We start from the raw sequence: 16,820 nt of genomic DNA, 5'->3' as shown, positions 1-16,820 counted from the left end.
CAAGTGAGAACACCACGGCCACATCTACCAGCTGTGAATAAACCCCAGAGATGACGCGGAGCGAGAGAATCGGGAGGCAGGGGGACTTCACGACTCGAGTGCCGCTCGTGCCGACTTCTAAGGCAAGCGCAGAGGTGCTTTGTAGTGAGTGCCTGATGGCTGCATCACACATGCGGCAAGAAATTTAAAAATGTGCATGGAAATGATAAAAGCTGAATCCGTTAGCGGGATGCTGCCTGGGGAGGGAGGGGTGAGATCTGAGAAAGGCCCACCAGAGGCCACCGCTCCGTTGACGTGTCCTTTCTTGTACAGAACACAAAGGCAGATACGGCTTAATATGGAGATTTGATGGGCGTGGGGGTTTTCATGATAGGATATTATTTCTCTGTTCCTAGCTATACATTTATTTATTTATTTATTTATTTATTTATTTATTTATTTTTGGTGGTGGTACTGGGGTTCCTGGAAGCCTTCCTACCTCCGGGCTACACTCCCAGACCTATTTTTACATTTTTATTTGGAAACAGGGTCTCCTAAGCCAGCGCGCGTGGCTGGCTTCGAACCTGCGCGATCCTCCTGTCTCTGCCTCCCAAGTGCGGGGATTACAAGCGTGCGCCACCACGCCCGGCCTTAGCTGTACATATAAAACAATAAGGTTGCTCTTTGTTTTGAGTGGAAAGAGCAAGTTCCTTTTTCTGAGCAATAACAGTAGAAATATTAGTGAAGGGTCCAGGAGAACCAGGGTGGAGGCTGTAGAACTGAGGTGGAAGGAAGAGGGACCCGAAGGGATCTAGAATGGCTTCCCGCCCTCCTCTAAGGACTGCCCTCCACCTGACACCTGACACCGGGCTTCAGTCATACCCTGAGTATCCATCTACCACTGCACTAACCTTACCCAATAAAAAGTTTGTCTTTTCGAGCCAGACGTGGTGGCGCACGCTTGTAATCCCCATGCTTGGGAGGCTGAGACAGGAGGATGGCACAGGTTCGAAGCCAGCCTCAGCTACTTAGAGAGGCTCTCAGCAACTTAGTGAAACCCTGTTTGCAAATAAAATATAAAATAGGTCTGGGAGTGTAACCTGGAGGTAGAAAAGCCCCTGGGTTCCACCCCCAGAACCACAAAAATAAATAAGGCTTCTCTTTTCAGCACTCATGACACCATTCCATAATTGTAGTATTATAATAAATATGTTTTCATCTATATAATTGATGTATAAAGGTGGTCATCTCAGAGTGGGCAGGATCTTGAGTGGTTTTTACTCTAGTATATGTGTGTGTGTGTGTGTGTGTGTGTGTGTGTGTGTGTGTCTGTGTGTGTGTGTGTGTAGTGCTGGGGATTGAACCCAGGGGCATTTTACCTCTGAGCTACACCTCCAGCCCTATTTTATTTTTTATTTGGGAAAAAGTCTTGCTAAGTTGCTGAGGCTGGCCTTGAACTGTGGTCCTCCTGTCTCAGCATCCCAAGTACTGAGATTACAGTCATGTACCACCACACTCAGCTAGTATGTACTTTTAATATTGTTTGACTACTTACAAGCTAAGAAAATAATAGACTGAAATGATTACCTTTCCAAAATTACTGACTTTTTTTTTTTTTTTTTAGACAGACATCTAAGACAAAGAAAAGACCGCAGAGAGCCAGGTGTGGTGGCGCATGCTTGTAATACCAGTACTTGGGAGACTGAGACAGGAAGATCGCAGGTTCGAAGACAGCTTCAGCAAGTCGTGAGACTCTTAATCTAGTGAGACCCTGTTTCAAAATAAAAATAGGGCTGGAGGTGTAGCTCAGAGGTTTAATGCCTTGGCTTCAATCCCTAGTAACACACACACACACACACACACACACACACACACACACGACCCCCAAGGAAACTTCCTTGAGGGTAGGAATTGCCTCTCATCCAGGTTATCTCCAGCTCCACGCCCGGCCCTGCCCCAGCTCACAGAGGACCTTGGGAAATTGCCGAAGGGATGATGGGTCATTTAGAAGAATGGCTGAGTGGTTTGGAATGACAGGCTGAGCTGGAGGGGACAGCGGTCAGATCCTCACTGGGCTCGCCCCACAGGACACAAATGCACACTGAGATGGGAAGAGAGAACTCGGGCGTGTTTAAAGGAATAGAACGAGCAAAGGGACAAAATGCACAAAGATGCTCCTCTTCCCGGCCACGTGGATTTTACAGACTCCAGAGCCTGGGCTTGAAACCAACACTAGAGCCACCTGTCCCCTCATTGCCAGTCGTCAGCAACCTCCACAGGTACCTTCCACCCAATGGTTACAGCAGTCCCTCCCTGCTTGGCAGTCCAACCTTGGGTGGCTCTGCTGGAAATTTCCTTTTGATGGAATGATTGTCATCTGGCTTGTGTGCTCTCTCCTCTCTCCTCTCTCCTCTCTCCTCCCTCCTCCTCCTCCTCCTCCTCCTCCTCCTCCTCCTCCTCCTCCTCCTCTTCTTCTTCTTCTTCTTCTTCTCCTTCTTCTTCTTCTTCTTCCTCTCTCTCTCTCTCTCTCTCTCTCTCTCTTCCCCCCCACCCCTCTCTCTCCCTCTCTCTCCTATCTCTCTCTCAATTATATTTCTTCAGACCATAAATTAAAGAACTTCTTCAGACCTTGGTCATGACCTAAGATGGACCAAGGCACCTCTGTGTCAAACCCTGAGCTTTCAGCTTAATCAGAGAGCAGAGCCTGGATCCCAGGCGCACAGAGGCGCGCAGACCGAGGTACTGAGGAGCCAGGCCGGGCCTGGAGGTGCGAGCCCATGAGGGGCAAGGGCGCGGGCTTTCCCCCGAGAGCGAGAGGCTGCCCTGCACAGCTCTCCACCTCGACCTGTGCTCTCCCCCCACAAGTCTCCGGGCTGGTTCTGTTCAGGTTGCTAAGGCCAAAAGGGAGACAGGCAGAGAGAAGCCAAGCCGGTGGGCTGACCTGGTTTCAGACCCTTAGAACTCCCGGAGCTTCCAGTCCTCCGCTGAGGGATTTTGCTGGGTCTTTGGCACACCATCTGAGGTGGGCTATTATCCCTTCAGGCCCAGAGCTGTCAGGCAGGGCCCGGACTGCGCCGCCCAGGAGAGCGGTGGGCAGGAGTTCCAGAATGGTGCGACCCACACGGCTGGCAGCTCTGGGCCTGTTGGCAAGAAACAGCAAACGCCAGTCAGATCCGCGGGACATGGGCCGAGGGCCATGCCACTTCCAAACGAAGTGCTCTGGTGACATGTGGCTGTGCTTGTGTCTATGTGATACATGTGTGCGTGTGTGCGCACATGTGTGTGAATTCTTGCATGATCTCATCCTAATGCAGGTGAGCAGGCCTTCTACATGACTCTGACGTCGGTACCGAATCCAAGAACCCTGTCTGGTTGTTGGCCAGCGACTGGAGTTCCTGAGCCTGAACCCCCAAGCGCATCTGAGCTCCGGGGCCTGAACGTCCTGAGCGCAAACATCCGAGACCAGGTAAGAGGCTGAGCACTATCCCGTTACTCCGAGTCCCCTCTCCCTCAGGAAAACTCCCGCATTTCCCTCTTCAGCACGCCTTGGTATGGGGGTGACGATTAGTTCTGCCAGCTTAAGTAAACCCAGCCCTCATTTCCAATTCCAGTGTGGTGAGTGCAGGCTGAAAAAGGGACCACACACACCTTCAGAAAAATGGAACCATTTCCTTTTTCTGCTGTTGTTTATTTTTCTCTTTAATGCCATCAGCGGAGACACGCTGCGGTGGGAAAGTTATGACGGCCTGAAATGAGGACTTTTCTCTCTACTGAACTACCCTCTCCGTTCCCAGAATATAATCGTATTTGAGCAGCGAGGTCGCATCACTCACCCAGGAACTCCTTCTCTGAGTCATGTCCCTCAAAGCAGCTCTCTCAACCACGATCCAGCATAAAGAAGGCTGGGGGACCTGAGTGCGTGCAGGAGAAAATAAACGCTGATCCGGCTTCGGTATCTCCTATTGCTCTACCCAAGACAGAATTTGTTCCTACAAGGAGAAAAAAAAAATGGGGAAAACACATTAGTTTGAGTGTGAGCAAAACTGAACAGAGAGACTTCCTATTGGTCCTCAACCAGTAGGCACCAGAAAACATTCAGAGAAAGAGTTTAGGACAAAAGAAAAGAGAAAAGGGCAATCCAACAGAGAGAGAGAGAGAGAGAGAGAGAGAGAGAGAGAGAGAGAGAGAGAGAGAGAGAAGAAGAAGAAGAAGAAGAAGAAGAAGAAGAAGAAGGAGGAGGAGGAGGAGGAGGAGGAGGAGGAGGAGGAGGAGGAGGAGAGGAGAAGAGAAGAGAGGAGCCAGCCAAGAAAGGGAGAGATCTTAGAGACGGCAGCAGCAGAGATCGTGGAGGAAAAAGAAGAGGAGAGAATGAAGTGACAGGTGAAACAGCACTGGAGAGACTGAGACAGAGGACCATTGGTTCAAGAACAGCCTCAGCCACTGGGCAAGACCCTCGGCAACCCAGTAAGGCCCTGTTTCAAAACAAAAACAAAGAGGTCTGGGGGTATAGCTCAGAGGTAAAAGACCCCTGGGTTCATACCCCCAAAAGGGAAAGAAACAGATGTTAAGAGTCAAAGACAGACGATGGAGACAGACAGTAGAAACCAATGCAAGAAATTCATTGGTTGCTGAGGCGGCCAATAGCATGTCTTTTTTTTTAAAGAAATCCAAGTGATTGGTCAAAACACTTGGTACAAGTATGGGGCTCGCTGAAGGGATTGTCTTTTAAGGAACACTGATGGTGAGAGTCCCCAGGTACAATCCCATCCCGCCTCGGGTCCCCGTGAGCTCTGCTCGATGGGACAGTCAGGACAGCGCGCTCTCAGACGAGAGCCGCCAAGAGGATCGCACGCGATGATTTCTGCCAGCCGATGGGTGACAGGTAACGCCAGACCACTTCAACAAGAATTCTCAGGGGCGGAGGTACCTTAAAGATGGAACTTGGCAAAAGCTTCCAGGAAGTTTTCTTCTGTCCAGGAAGTTTTCCTCTGTGCTTCCCTGATACTTCCTCATGTTTAGGTAATTTTTTTTCTACATCTAGACTCTGTGTTGCTTATGAACACAGAAGTCCCCTGCAGGCAGCTTATCTTACTCTTTTTTTTTTTTTTGTAATAGGGATTAAACTCAGGGATTTGAACCCCACCTCCAAGCTACACCTCCAGCTTACTTTATTTTTTTATTTACTGAGTCTGGCCTCAAACCTGTAATCCTCCTGCCTCGGCCTCCCAAGTGCTGGAATTACAGGCATGCACCACCACGCCAGGCTCATCTTAGTCTTTTCCTCGTTCACTCACACCTGCACGAGCCTTCAACCGTGGCTACCAGAGCTCAAGCCTACCCGCTGTAGAACCCAACCATCCTCCAGAGGATCCCTCATCTGGAGAGCAAACAGCCATCATAATGTATTCATTCATGCCCATCAAGTAAAAGATGTTCTCAGAAATGAGGATGATGTCTCTGCTCTACGACGGGAAGTCCAGAGGTGACTGAAGAAGCACACACAGGTCCTCAGAGCCCAGCCGTGGCGCAGGCGGGACTCAGGACCAGGCTGCCCATCTGCCTCCGTTCACGTCCCACTGCCACCCTCTGGTCGGGTCAGTGGGACAGCCAAGCTCCCGTCCCACACCTTTGGATCATGTTTTGAACTGAAACTTGACAATGTTCGAGTCCCTACCCGGACCCCGCCAGCTCTCCCTCCCTAGAGAAACCAACAGCTGGGATCCAAACCTCGTCGTGCCCACGTGTGTGTCAGTTTTGGCATGTGGGTGTATGTACACAGATACCATAAAGAGTTATCCGGTAGACGTCGACCTCTTTGACCTCATTCTGCGACTTGCTTTCTCCTTTGCACGATGGTGCTGGGCTCCGTCCACATGCTCCGTCCACTTCGTTCATTTGAACTGCTCCAACACCCCACGTCTCCCCGCTTTTGGAGCGCCAGAGGAGTCCAACCCGTCCCTTCTTCCCGTTCTTCTTCCCCAGGATGGGGCGTCAGGATTAGGGGCAGATGGCGCAGCGGCCCTCCTGCGCTCCGGCGGCTCACCTCCTACCACGTTACAGCCTTGACTAATTTCCATCAGGGTTTATCCCGAGTGATTGGATTAGTGAGACTGTTGATGTTCTTCATAATTAGTTCTCAGCGGAAGTTGTTTTAGTCATGGTCCTTTCTCGGTAGGAGGAAGGGGAGAGGAAAGTGGGACTGGAGCTTTCCAAACAATGTGAAGCAGGGAATTTGAAATGGGAGCTGACTAATTCCTAACTCAAAAGACCGCTGAGACCAGGGAAATACAAGTAAGGGAGAGTCGCGGTTGGGCACGTTGGGAAATCCACATAAGGAGGTTGTTTTCTTCAAATGTTCTGATCAAATCATTAAACCAAGGCTTAGAGCCAGACCATGGGTCTACGAGACCCGGAAGTTGGAAACTTCTCGCCCCGGAGGCTGCACCCCGCGGCTCTGTGAGCGTCACCATGCCACGAAATGGATATATTGAATTGCACTGTAAACGCTATGGATATCGTTTAGATTATCATGAGAAAAAGAGAAAAAAAGAAAGTTGAGAGGCTCATGAACACTCAAAGAAGGCAAAAAAAAAAAAAGGCCTGAAGGCTAAGCTCTACCATAAACAGCGCCATGCTGAGAAAATACAAATGAAAAAGACTATTAAGATGCCTGAAAAGAGAAACACTGAACAGAAGAGTGATGACCAGACCCCACAGGGAGCAGTGCCTGCCTGTCTGCTGGACAGAGAAGGACAGTCCCGAGCAGAAATACTTTCCGATATGATTACATAAAAACGAAAAGAGAAGGAGGGAAAATGGGAAGTTCCTCTGCCAAAAGAAGTATTAAAGGTGATTCGAACAGGAAAAAGGAAAAAGAAGGCATGGAAGAGGACGGTTACTAAAGTCTGTTTTGTTGGAGATGGCTTTGAGAAAACCACCTAAATATGAAAGATTCATTAGGCCAGTGGGCTTACGTTTCAAGAAGGCCCACGTGACACATCCTGAACTGAAAGCTACCTTTTGCCTGCCAATACTTGGTGTGAAAAAAAAATCCTTCATCCCCACTATACACGACTTTGGGTGTTATTACCCAAGCTACAGTCTTTGAGGTGAACGTGAGTGAGCTGGGCCTTGTAACACAAGGAGGCAAGGTTATTTGGGGAAAATATGTCCAGGTGACCAACAATCCTGAAAATGATGAATGCATAAACGCAGTCTTACTGGTTTAACAGCAACCTCATACAAGTTAATTCCAACTACGAACCAGTCAGATAAACCACCACTGCTGAGATATTTCTTAGTAACTACCATATCTGTTGTCATCAAAAGAACCATTTATTAAACTGTAAAAAAAATCATTATAATGGCCCACTGTTACAAAAAAAAATCAACCAAACAATCATTTTCTAAACATTTTTTAGAAGACCCTAAGAACTCTACAGCAGAAGGGAGGGGTAAAACGGCAGGTGCTAGGCTCTGGGGACAGATGGCTGGATGGCTGCTCACTGCTCGCGCCGATCTGCAGCGCAACACTCGCCCAGGGTGCTTAGGTTTAGTGGCCCGTCCCTCCCGCTGCAACTGCCAGCCCCAGGACAGTGGGACCCGCGTCATCTGCCCCCAGAGCCGAGCACATATCTGGTGTTCCATTTGCTCAACGAATTGTTCCATGAATTAAGGAGAGTAGTGGCCGTGAAATGCGATTGGCACGTAAAACTCTCCTAGAAGCTGTCTAGGAAAAAAAGAATTCCACCCCGCTGCCAAAATCGCCACAGAGTGAGTTTGCGCATGGCAGCCAGGAGCTGCGAGGGGCAGAAGCGTGGCCACGAGGATTCTGCCAAGGCCAAGTTCAATGAGGCAGCCAACACCAGCCGCGCGCTCTCAGGGCCCAGATTGTGGCCAGGAAGCAGGAGAAAGGAAATATCTGCCGATCGCCCACATTCTAATTCTGCTCAGGTTGGATTTCACCTGTGCCACTAGGAAAGTGGGTGCAAGCTCCATTTCTCAGAAAGGCACTTGACGTGGCCCCTGCAAATGAGCGCACTGGTAGCAGACCGGGATCCCGGCTCAGGTCCCCGAGTCCAAATGCACAGTGAACATCCAGGTAGGGCATGGTCCTTACCTCTGAGGAGCTTATGGTCTCAGAAGGGAAATAGTTGGGGTTTAATAAAAAAAAATAAAAAACTAAGCAGGCCGGGTGTGGTGCTGTATGTCTGTAATCTTAGTACTTGGGAGGCTGCAGCAGGAGGATCGCGGCTCCCTACCCAGCATCCAGCTTTGAGGACAGCCTTGGCAACCTAGGACTCTCAGCAGCCTAGTGAGACCTTGTTTCAAGATTTAAAAAAATAAAATAAAATAAAGCCGAGCATGGTGGCACACACTTGTAATCCCAGCATTTGGAAGGCTGAGACAGGAGGCTGGTGAATCATAGACAGCCTCAGCTACTTAGTGAGGCCCTTTGCAACTCAGTGAGACCCTGTTTCAAAATAAGGGGTGTAGCCGGGCGTGGTGGCGCACGCTTGTAATCCCCGCACTTGGGAGGCGGAGACAGGAGGATTGCGCAGGTTCGAAGCCAGCCGTGCTGGCTTAAGAGACCCTGTTTCCAAATAAAAATATAAAAAATAGGTGTGGGAGTGTAGTCCGGAGGTAGAAGGGCTTCCAGAAACCCCAGTACCACCAAAAAAAATTTTAAAAATAATAAATAATGGGTGTAGCTTGGAGGTAGAATGCCCCTGGGTTCCATCTCCAGTATCTAAAAAAATAAATAATAAATAAATAATAAATAAATAAATAAGGGTTGGGGATTTAGCTCAGAGGTAGAATGCCCCTGGGTTAAATCCCTACTACTACTACTACTACTACTAATAATAATAATAATAATAATAATAATAATAATATCAATAGTAATAATCATAACAACTGAGTAGGAAATAATCATAGCCAGAGAAATTGAGGTCTCACTGATCCTTATAACTAGGGAAAGTTTAGCCTACTATATTTGCTCTCCCCTGGATTTTTCCTCTAAGAAAACATCACTTCAGGGTTTTCAAGTCTTCTCTCTCTCTACCCCCGCTGCCTTCTCTGCCAACTCCGCCTGACCCCAGACAGTGAAGGTCTGTCGTGGACATTTTCATTCAGGGGCTCACACAGGATCTGGATCTCCTTCCAACCTGAGGGTGCTCCCAGCCTTATGAATTGTAGCGAGAGGCAGAGTCCACCTCTACAAAAGGGGCTGAGAAATGCCAGCTGGTCTCCTTGCCGAGTCTGCTTCGGCTAGAGCACGGCCACGCAGCCCGAGCTGTGCCTGCGCACACACACGGCCTCGGCTTAGAAACAGCAGTGAGGTGGAGTAGCAGGGACGTAGGCGATTCCACCTGGGGAAGGGAGGAGTGGGGCTGGGCCGGCAACCCGTGTTCATGGTCAGTGGCCCCAGCGCTTCCCAGAGGACCCAGTGCTCAGCTTGGGGTCAGTGCCCTCCCAAGCTGGGATGTGCTGAGTTGCTAGCCCTTGGTCCTGCACCGTGGCCTCGGAGCCCAGGTCTGCGAGCCCCCATCATTCCAGTAAGCTAGCCAATGTCGCTTCTATAGAGCTCGAATTCAGCACACAAAATGTAAGGCATACGGGGTCTACAGATAGCTAAGCTGAAAAGCCAAAATTTGATAAGTTGGATAAATCCTGCTCGCCTCTTCCCAAAGAGCCAGCACTCCACTCTGAATTGATAGTTCCATTCCCACGTAGCTTTAGCACTTAGTACCCCAAGCACTAGATGGTAATCATCTTGTATATTCAACTTCATATCAATGGTGTCACATTTCTGTATCCTTCTGGTTTTTCCTCACTCAACCGTAGGATTGCGGAATTCCTCCAGGCTGATAGATGCGGCTATTAGTTCTTTCATTTTTACTGTTGTGGTTCTATCGGATTCTACTGAATGAATGTACCACAACTGGCCCCTTCCCCTGTGGGCAGATGGGAGAGGGATTCCTGGTGCTATATTAATACAAACGGCCCTGCTGTAGACCCTCGTGTACCTGTCTCCTGACTTTCCTGTACAAGTGTTTCTAGTAGAGGTGTCGAGTCCTGCCTTCCAAGGCTTTCCGAGTTGTGGATTAGATACTCTCATATATCTAATTCTCTAAAACGGCTGGATCCTCGCCTGAATTCATTCCCACGATGTGTAACTAAGAGAGCCGACTGAGGGTGGAGACTGTTCCCCTGACCTCCCATCCTTCGGTCTTAGAGCAGACCTTCCAGCCATCTTTTTATTCATGCGCTTTTCCAGGATGTTGATAGAGCTCGCAGCTTTAGGAAAGAGAGGCGGGGTCTCCCTCAGCAGCAGGAGCCAGCACCGCTTGGCTCTCCATCCAGCATGAGAAGGAGAATGTCTTTCCCCAGGCACAAGCCATGCAGGCTGACACCCATTAGAAAAAATCCCGGTTACTCAAGCTTGAGGCCTTCTCTTGAAACATCCCCACTGTGTCTGCAGATATCATTTTTGTATCCCTGGGGCTCAGGGGACTGATGTAAATGCCCACATTCTGGCTGTAGTCGTTGAAGTAAGTAATAAAGTTCTTTCTCTCTAACTCAGCATCCATGAAACTCCAGCGAGCTAGTTTTCTTTCTCTCCTCCTCCTCCTCCTCCTCCTCCTCCTCCTCCTCCTCCTCCTCCTCCTCCTCCTCTCTCCTTCTTCTCCTCCTCTTTCTTTTTATGGGTACTAGACATTGATCCCAGGGGTGCTCTATCACTGAACTATATCTCCAGCCCTATCTATTTACTTTTATTTGAGACAGGGACAGGATCTCACTAAGTTGCCCACACTGGCCTGGAACTTGGGGTCCTCCTGCCTCCACTCCCCAAGTAGCTAAGATTCCAGGTACCACCATGCCCAGCTAGCAAGCAAACTTCTTGGCTTGCAACTAGGGCAAAATCTCAGAACCCTTCCATTTCCTGACAATCGACAGAGAAGAACGATTTGGGCAACTGACCTTGAAAAACATCAGGAGGGGGACCTAGGATTGATTATCTGATTTGGTCAGAGTTTAAGATTGTAAGAAATCACACTGGTACGAAGGAATGAGACTTTGGCGATCTGCCCGGATTCATTAGAAATGCTGTCAGCCTCGAGTGATGAAATATTCCTGTTAACACCGCCTGAAACAAAAAAGACCTTAACTTGATCGTAGAACAAGAACTCTAGAAATAAGAATTGCGGAATTTGGGCCAGTGAGGCCAAAGGCCCAGCCTCCTTTTCCTGGTCTGCCCATCATCTTGAACTATTGCCTCATGTCACAAGATGGCTACTGATGCTCTAGGCATCTTGCCTGCACCCAGGTAGGGAGAGGAGAAAAGGACAGCATAGTCCCATCTGTTCAGAAAAGCAAGACATTTCTGTGAAGTCCTCTGGACTGGGACAAATCCATCACGATGTAATACTTGCAGCTGGGCAAGTTCTTACAACTCCAACAAAACCAGAGCTCTATAAGCAAGATGAAGAGTAGAATGAGAGTTCATCCAGACTCGAACAAGCCGGCGTGGTGGCGCAACTTGTCATCCCAGCACTCGGGAGGCTGAGACCGGAGGATCGTGGTTCGCGGCCAGCCTCAGCTACGTAGTGAGGCCCTCTGCAACTCAGTGAGACCCTGCTTCAAAACAAAGACTAAAAAAACAGGGATGAGGGTAAAGCTCGGAGGTAGAATGCCCCTGGGTTCCACCCCCAGTAATGAAAAAAAAAATTATTGAATTTACCTAATAAGCAATGATAAAGTAGGAATAAATTAAGTATATCAATGTTTTTCAGTAGTGAAGAGAATTAAAATATAAGAAGTCACTGGTCCCTAATACATGCTCAGCCTCGTAGAGCTGAGTCGAGGGGACACCTGGCTGGCCGAGGAGCGCCTCACTTGGCCAAGCTGCCGGTCCTGTCTCTGCTCTTGACCCGCTCTCCCTCGGGCTGGCTCCTGGCAGGAGCTCTTTTACCCAATGTTCTCCAAGGCCTCTCTAAGGGTTGGAATTACACGATCACCGTCTAATTTTTATTGGTACAAGTGTTTTTATGATTATCAATAAAACTATTATCTATAATGTTGGACAGGTCTTTGTGTGGATACCAGACACCATTTTTCATCTATCAGATTACGAAAGATACAAAACTTAGCTAGTGTGCTTGTTGGCAAGGTGATGTGGACAGTCACTCTCATCTCTGCTGACTGGAGCATGGATCGGAGCTACTTCCGTGGACGGTAATTTGGCTAAATATATTACTCGTATCTATACATGAGTAATTTTGAGATATTTATATAGATAGATATCTATTTAAACACATTTGGCTATATGCATACACATGACTCATGCAATATATTTGACTAATTCCACTTCTAGGAACTAGGAACGTATCATACAAGTGCATTCACACATTAAAAAAAAAAAAAAATGTCACCGGGCGTGGTGGCGCACACTTGTAATCCCCGCGCTTGAGAGGCGGAGACAGGAGGATCGCGCAGGTTCAAAGCCAGCCTCATTGGCTTAAGAGACCCTGTTTCCAAATAAAAAATATAAAAATAGGTCTGGGAGTGAAGCCTGGTGGTAGAAGGGTTCCATCCCCAGTACCACACGCACACACACAAAAAATGCCATTCCTAAAAGATAATCCATTCATACAGCTGGGCGTGGTGGCGCACGCTTGTAATCCCTGTGCTTGGGAGGCTGAGATAGGAGGATCGCTCAGGTTTGAAGCCAGCCTCAGCTACTTAGTGAGGTTCTCAGCAACTTAGTGAGACCCTGTTTCCAAATAAAGTATAAAATAGGTCTGGGAGTGTAGCTCAGAGGTAGAAACCCACTGGGTTTCACCTCCAATACCACCAAAAAGTTAAAAAAAAAAAAAGATAATCCATTCATGATAGTAGACGTAGTTCTAAAGCCCAGGATGGGAACCACCTAATGACAGTCAATTAAGGGTGGTTGAATACAGTGGGATACACACATACAGTGATGGTTGGTGAAACTATGAGAAATAGCAAGGATGTTCTTAATTTAAATAGCCAAGAAACGTTGTTAGAAGATTAAGAGACAGGTGCATACGCTGGGTACAGTGGTGCATGCCTTTAATTCCAATGCTTGGGAGGCTGAGACAAGAGGATCACAAGTTCAAGGCCAGCCTTATCAACTAGCAATAAATAAATAAAAAGGGCTGGAGTTATAACTTAGGGGTAGAGCACCCCTGGGTTCAATCCCCAGTAACACACACACATGCTTAACAGTGAAAAAAGAAGAAAACATTTTTCATTTGTCAGGCTATAAACACAATATACATATGCACACATACATGTGTGCTCTCTGAAGAGGGTAGGGAGAAAAAAGAAGCCCATGAGTAACTCTGGATAACTTGGGGAAATGGTGTTTTGTTAAAACTCAAACAGAAGGAAGTGCCTAGGCCAGTTATTGACTGCGCTCCAGTTTCTCAAAGGGTTTGAGATAATAAGTCTGAAGCCGATTTATGTGTACACAGGGGTCAAATGACGAGTTAAACAAATGGTAAATGGTGGGAGCCAGGTTTCTCAGTGTCAAAGAGGGAAGTTACGGAAAAGCAAGAAGGGGAAAGCTGGACTGAACCCTGTGCTTCCGGGTTAGAATCAGAGACGCTGGTCAGCCTGAGCGCATGCTCAGCGTAGTCCAGATGTAGAGGGATACTACAGGCATCTTCAGACATTTGTGTCTGTGCATGGGTTAGCATGCAGGTATATAGCTCCTGGCGCTGTCAGCCAAGAGGATCGAGAAGCGATTGGACACCCCAGAAGCAACGAGCACACTCAGAGTTCAGAGCTTGGTTTCTAAGTACCATCTGCCACCGAAAGAGGCCAAGACTCCTTGGAGAAGTGACTGGTTTTAGGGCTGAGGCGAAATCAAGGTGAAACTGCAGCAGGTAGCAGTGCCAGAAAGGAAGGCTGTATCTAGAGTAAAAGGATGGGGCGTGTTCAAGGGACAAGGAGTCAAGCAGAAAGAAAGCCGTATGCCCAACGCCGGGACAGCCTGAGCAGCAAAATAACAGAGAATGGATTCCGAGCCAAGAAAATGATTCAGTCCCTACAGAAATAAGAAGAAAAAGACATCCTCTCTGCAGAAGAACTCCAAACAGCATATGTAGTTGATCTATCCCTCTCCGCCCTCAAGGAGGTGCAGTTCAATCTAGACCTCCCACTCCACCCCCAAGTGTGGATTGGATTTATGACTTACTTCTAGATATAAGGTGTGGAGCCCCGGGGTGGTAGCGCACGCTTGTCATCTCTGCGCTTGGGAGGCGGAGACAGGAGGATCGTGCAGGTTTGAAGCCAGCCTCTCTGGCTTAAGAGACCCTGTTTCCAAATAAAAAAGTAAATGAAATAGGTGTGGGGGTGTAGCCCGGAGATAGAAGGGTTTCCAGGAACTCCAGTACCACCAATATGTATATATATTGGTGATATATAGATATAGATATGTATTATATATATATATATATATATATATATATATATATGAAAGAGGGAAAACATAATTTTTTTTTTGCAGTTCTGGGAATGGAACTCAGGTGCATTCTACCTCCGAGCTACACCCCCCAGCTCTGTCTTTTATTCTTAATTTTGAAACAGGATCTCACTGAGTTGCAAAGGGCCTCACTAAGTAGCCGAGGCTGTCTGCGAAACACGATCCTCCTGTCTCAGCCTCCTGAATGCTGGGATTACAAGTGTGCACCACTACACTTGGCTTGAAACATAACTTTAGAGTGAAGAAATCCAGCAAACATTACCTTGACCAGGTCATGCCCACAGGCCACGTAATGGTCAGTTAGAACATAGATATTAGATCATTTCTAAAGAGATTCACCATCTTTTTTTTTTTTTTTTTTTTTTTTGGTGGTACTGGGGTTCCTGGAAACCCTTCTGGCTCCAGGCTACACTCCCAGACCTATTTTATACTTTTTTATTTGGAAACAGGGTCTCTTAAGCCAGCGCGGCTAGCTTCGAACCTGCATGATCCTCCTGTCTCTGCCTCCCAAGTGCAGGGATTACAAGTGTGCGCCACCACGCCCGGCTCCATCATTTTAATAATAACAATAAAATGCACAAAAATGCCACGCTCATGCATTTCAGTGAAAGGGGAGAGTTTGGACGCTCACACTTTGGGTTGGTGGCACCATTTGTGGATGGCATACGTAGCGGATTGGTTTCTTCTTTGTCTAAGTATAAAATTTTTGTGTGTGTGTGGGTCTGGGGATGGAACCCAGGGGCATTCGACCTCTGAGCTACAGCCCCTGCCCTATTTTTTATTCTTTATCTTGAAACCGGGTCTCACTGAGTTGCAGAGGGCCTCACTAAGTAGCTGAGGCTGTCCGCGAACCACGGTCCTCCAGGTCTCAGCCTCCCGAATGCTGGGATTACAAGTGTACGCCACCATGCCCGGCTAAGTATAAAATTTGAATCCTAGCTATTTGGAGACATTGAATGTGGCAGCGAGAGTTTGGCTGTGTTGGACAGTGCTGGGTGTTTAGGTTGAATAGGGACATGGAAGTCACGGAGTGTGACTCACTAAAGATCTCTGTCAGCCCTCCATCAGATTCTGAGCCAACAAGCACATCACTCTCCCCAAAGCTGGAGGGATGAGTCTCCACTGGGGAATCAGTGCTGAATAGATTTCTAATCTACTCTTTGGAAAGTAGCTTGTCATGCTCCACTGCAGCCCTTAGAGGTAATTCGAAAGTCTGCCCCAACAATATACATTGCTGTCTTTCTCCCCGGGAAGAAAGCCAGCAAGTATTAGAGAAAAGGCTAACTTTCCACCACTGAGCTATTCGCACTCCAGAGAAATTTCGATGCTGTACCCTCAACGTTAAAGCTCGTGATCATTCAGCCCCAAGGCAATAGGGTCAGGCTGTAAAAAAATAAACATATTGCCGAATACACAGGTCGACTGAAACACTGGAGGTCTCAAAAATGGAGTTTGTGACATTATCAATGTCATGAAGAAATGTTTTGATTTCATTCCCAATTCAAAAACCCTTACTAGCTTCTTGCTGTTTGACAGTTAGGGTACTTAAGTGTGGGAAAGTCTTACACGAGCTGTCTATTTCTTAAAGCTATATGGTGGCACATGCCTGTAATCCCAGTCCTTGAGAGGCTGAGACAGGAGGATGGAGGGTTCAAGGCAGCCTCGGTAACTTAGTGAGACCCTGTTTACAAAACCAAATAATAATTTTAAAATCGGATATAATTTGGATGAGTTTGCAATTTCACTATTTCCTTCAACCTTGAACCAAAATCAAAATGCCTGACGTTGTCTACTAATTGTCCTCGGCAGACAGCACGCTTGGATTGACATTATCAACCAAACCCCCAGCCCTTACTAAACGCACAGGGAGAGGTCTTCAGAGAAGAGTCCAACATGTACTTGCCCGTGTACACCACAGCTCGTGGCCCAGTGAGCAGCTGAATGAAAATTGTCTCCTGCAGCATGTGCCTTTCAATGCTAGACAAGACAAAATACCTCTAAATTCTACTTTCCTATGTATGTCTCATACATGTCCCGTGAATTCATTCACTCTTCTTCCAGGGGCAAGGGTGGTACTGGGGATCGAATCTAGGGGCATTCTGCCTTTGAGCTACACCCCCGGCCCTTTTTATTTTTTTATTTTGAAACAGGGTCTCATTAAGTTGTCGAGGGTCTCATTAAGTTGCTGAGACTGGCCTTGAACCTTCAATCCTCCTGTCTCAGCCTGGGATTACAGGTTGAGTTCATTGATTCACTACCCATCAGTGGTTCCGTCCAACCGTACATGATGAAACTGGCTCCTTCGCCTGCGCCATTTTTAGCAGCT

General features: G+C 47.7%; 1 pseudogene across 1 annotated transcript; it reads left to right on the top strand.

Annotated features, from left to right (window-relative positions):
• Positions 1-6,447: 6,447 nt before the first annotated feature.
• Positions 6,448-7,208, top strand: LOC308273416 (ribosome biogenesis protein NSA2 homolog; annotated as a pseudogene). The gene has a single exon. The product of its transcript is annotated as a ribosome biogenesis protein NSA2 homolog (transcript).
• Positions 7,209-16,820: the final 9,612 nt, after the last annotated feature.

This window comes from Muscardinus avellanarius (assembly GCF_963383645.1).
Source record: "Muscardinus avellanarius genome assembly, chromosome: 14".
NCBI lineage: Eukaryota > Metazoa > Chordata > Mammalia > Rodentia > Gliridae > Muscardinus > Muscardinus avellanarius.
The sequence above is the reverse complement of the archived record's forward strand: the minus strand, read 5'-3'. Positions and strand labels throughout refer to the sequence as shown.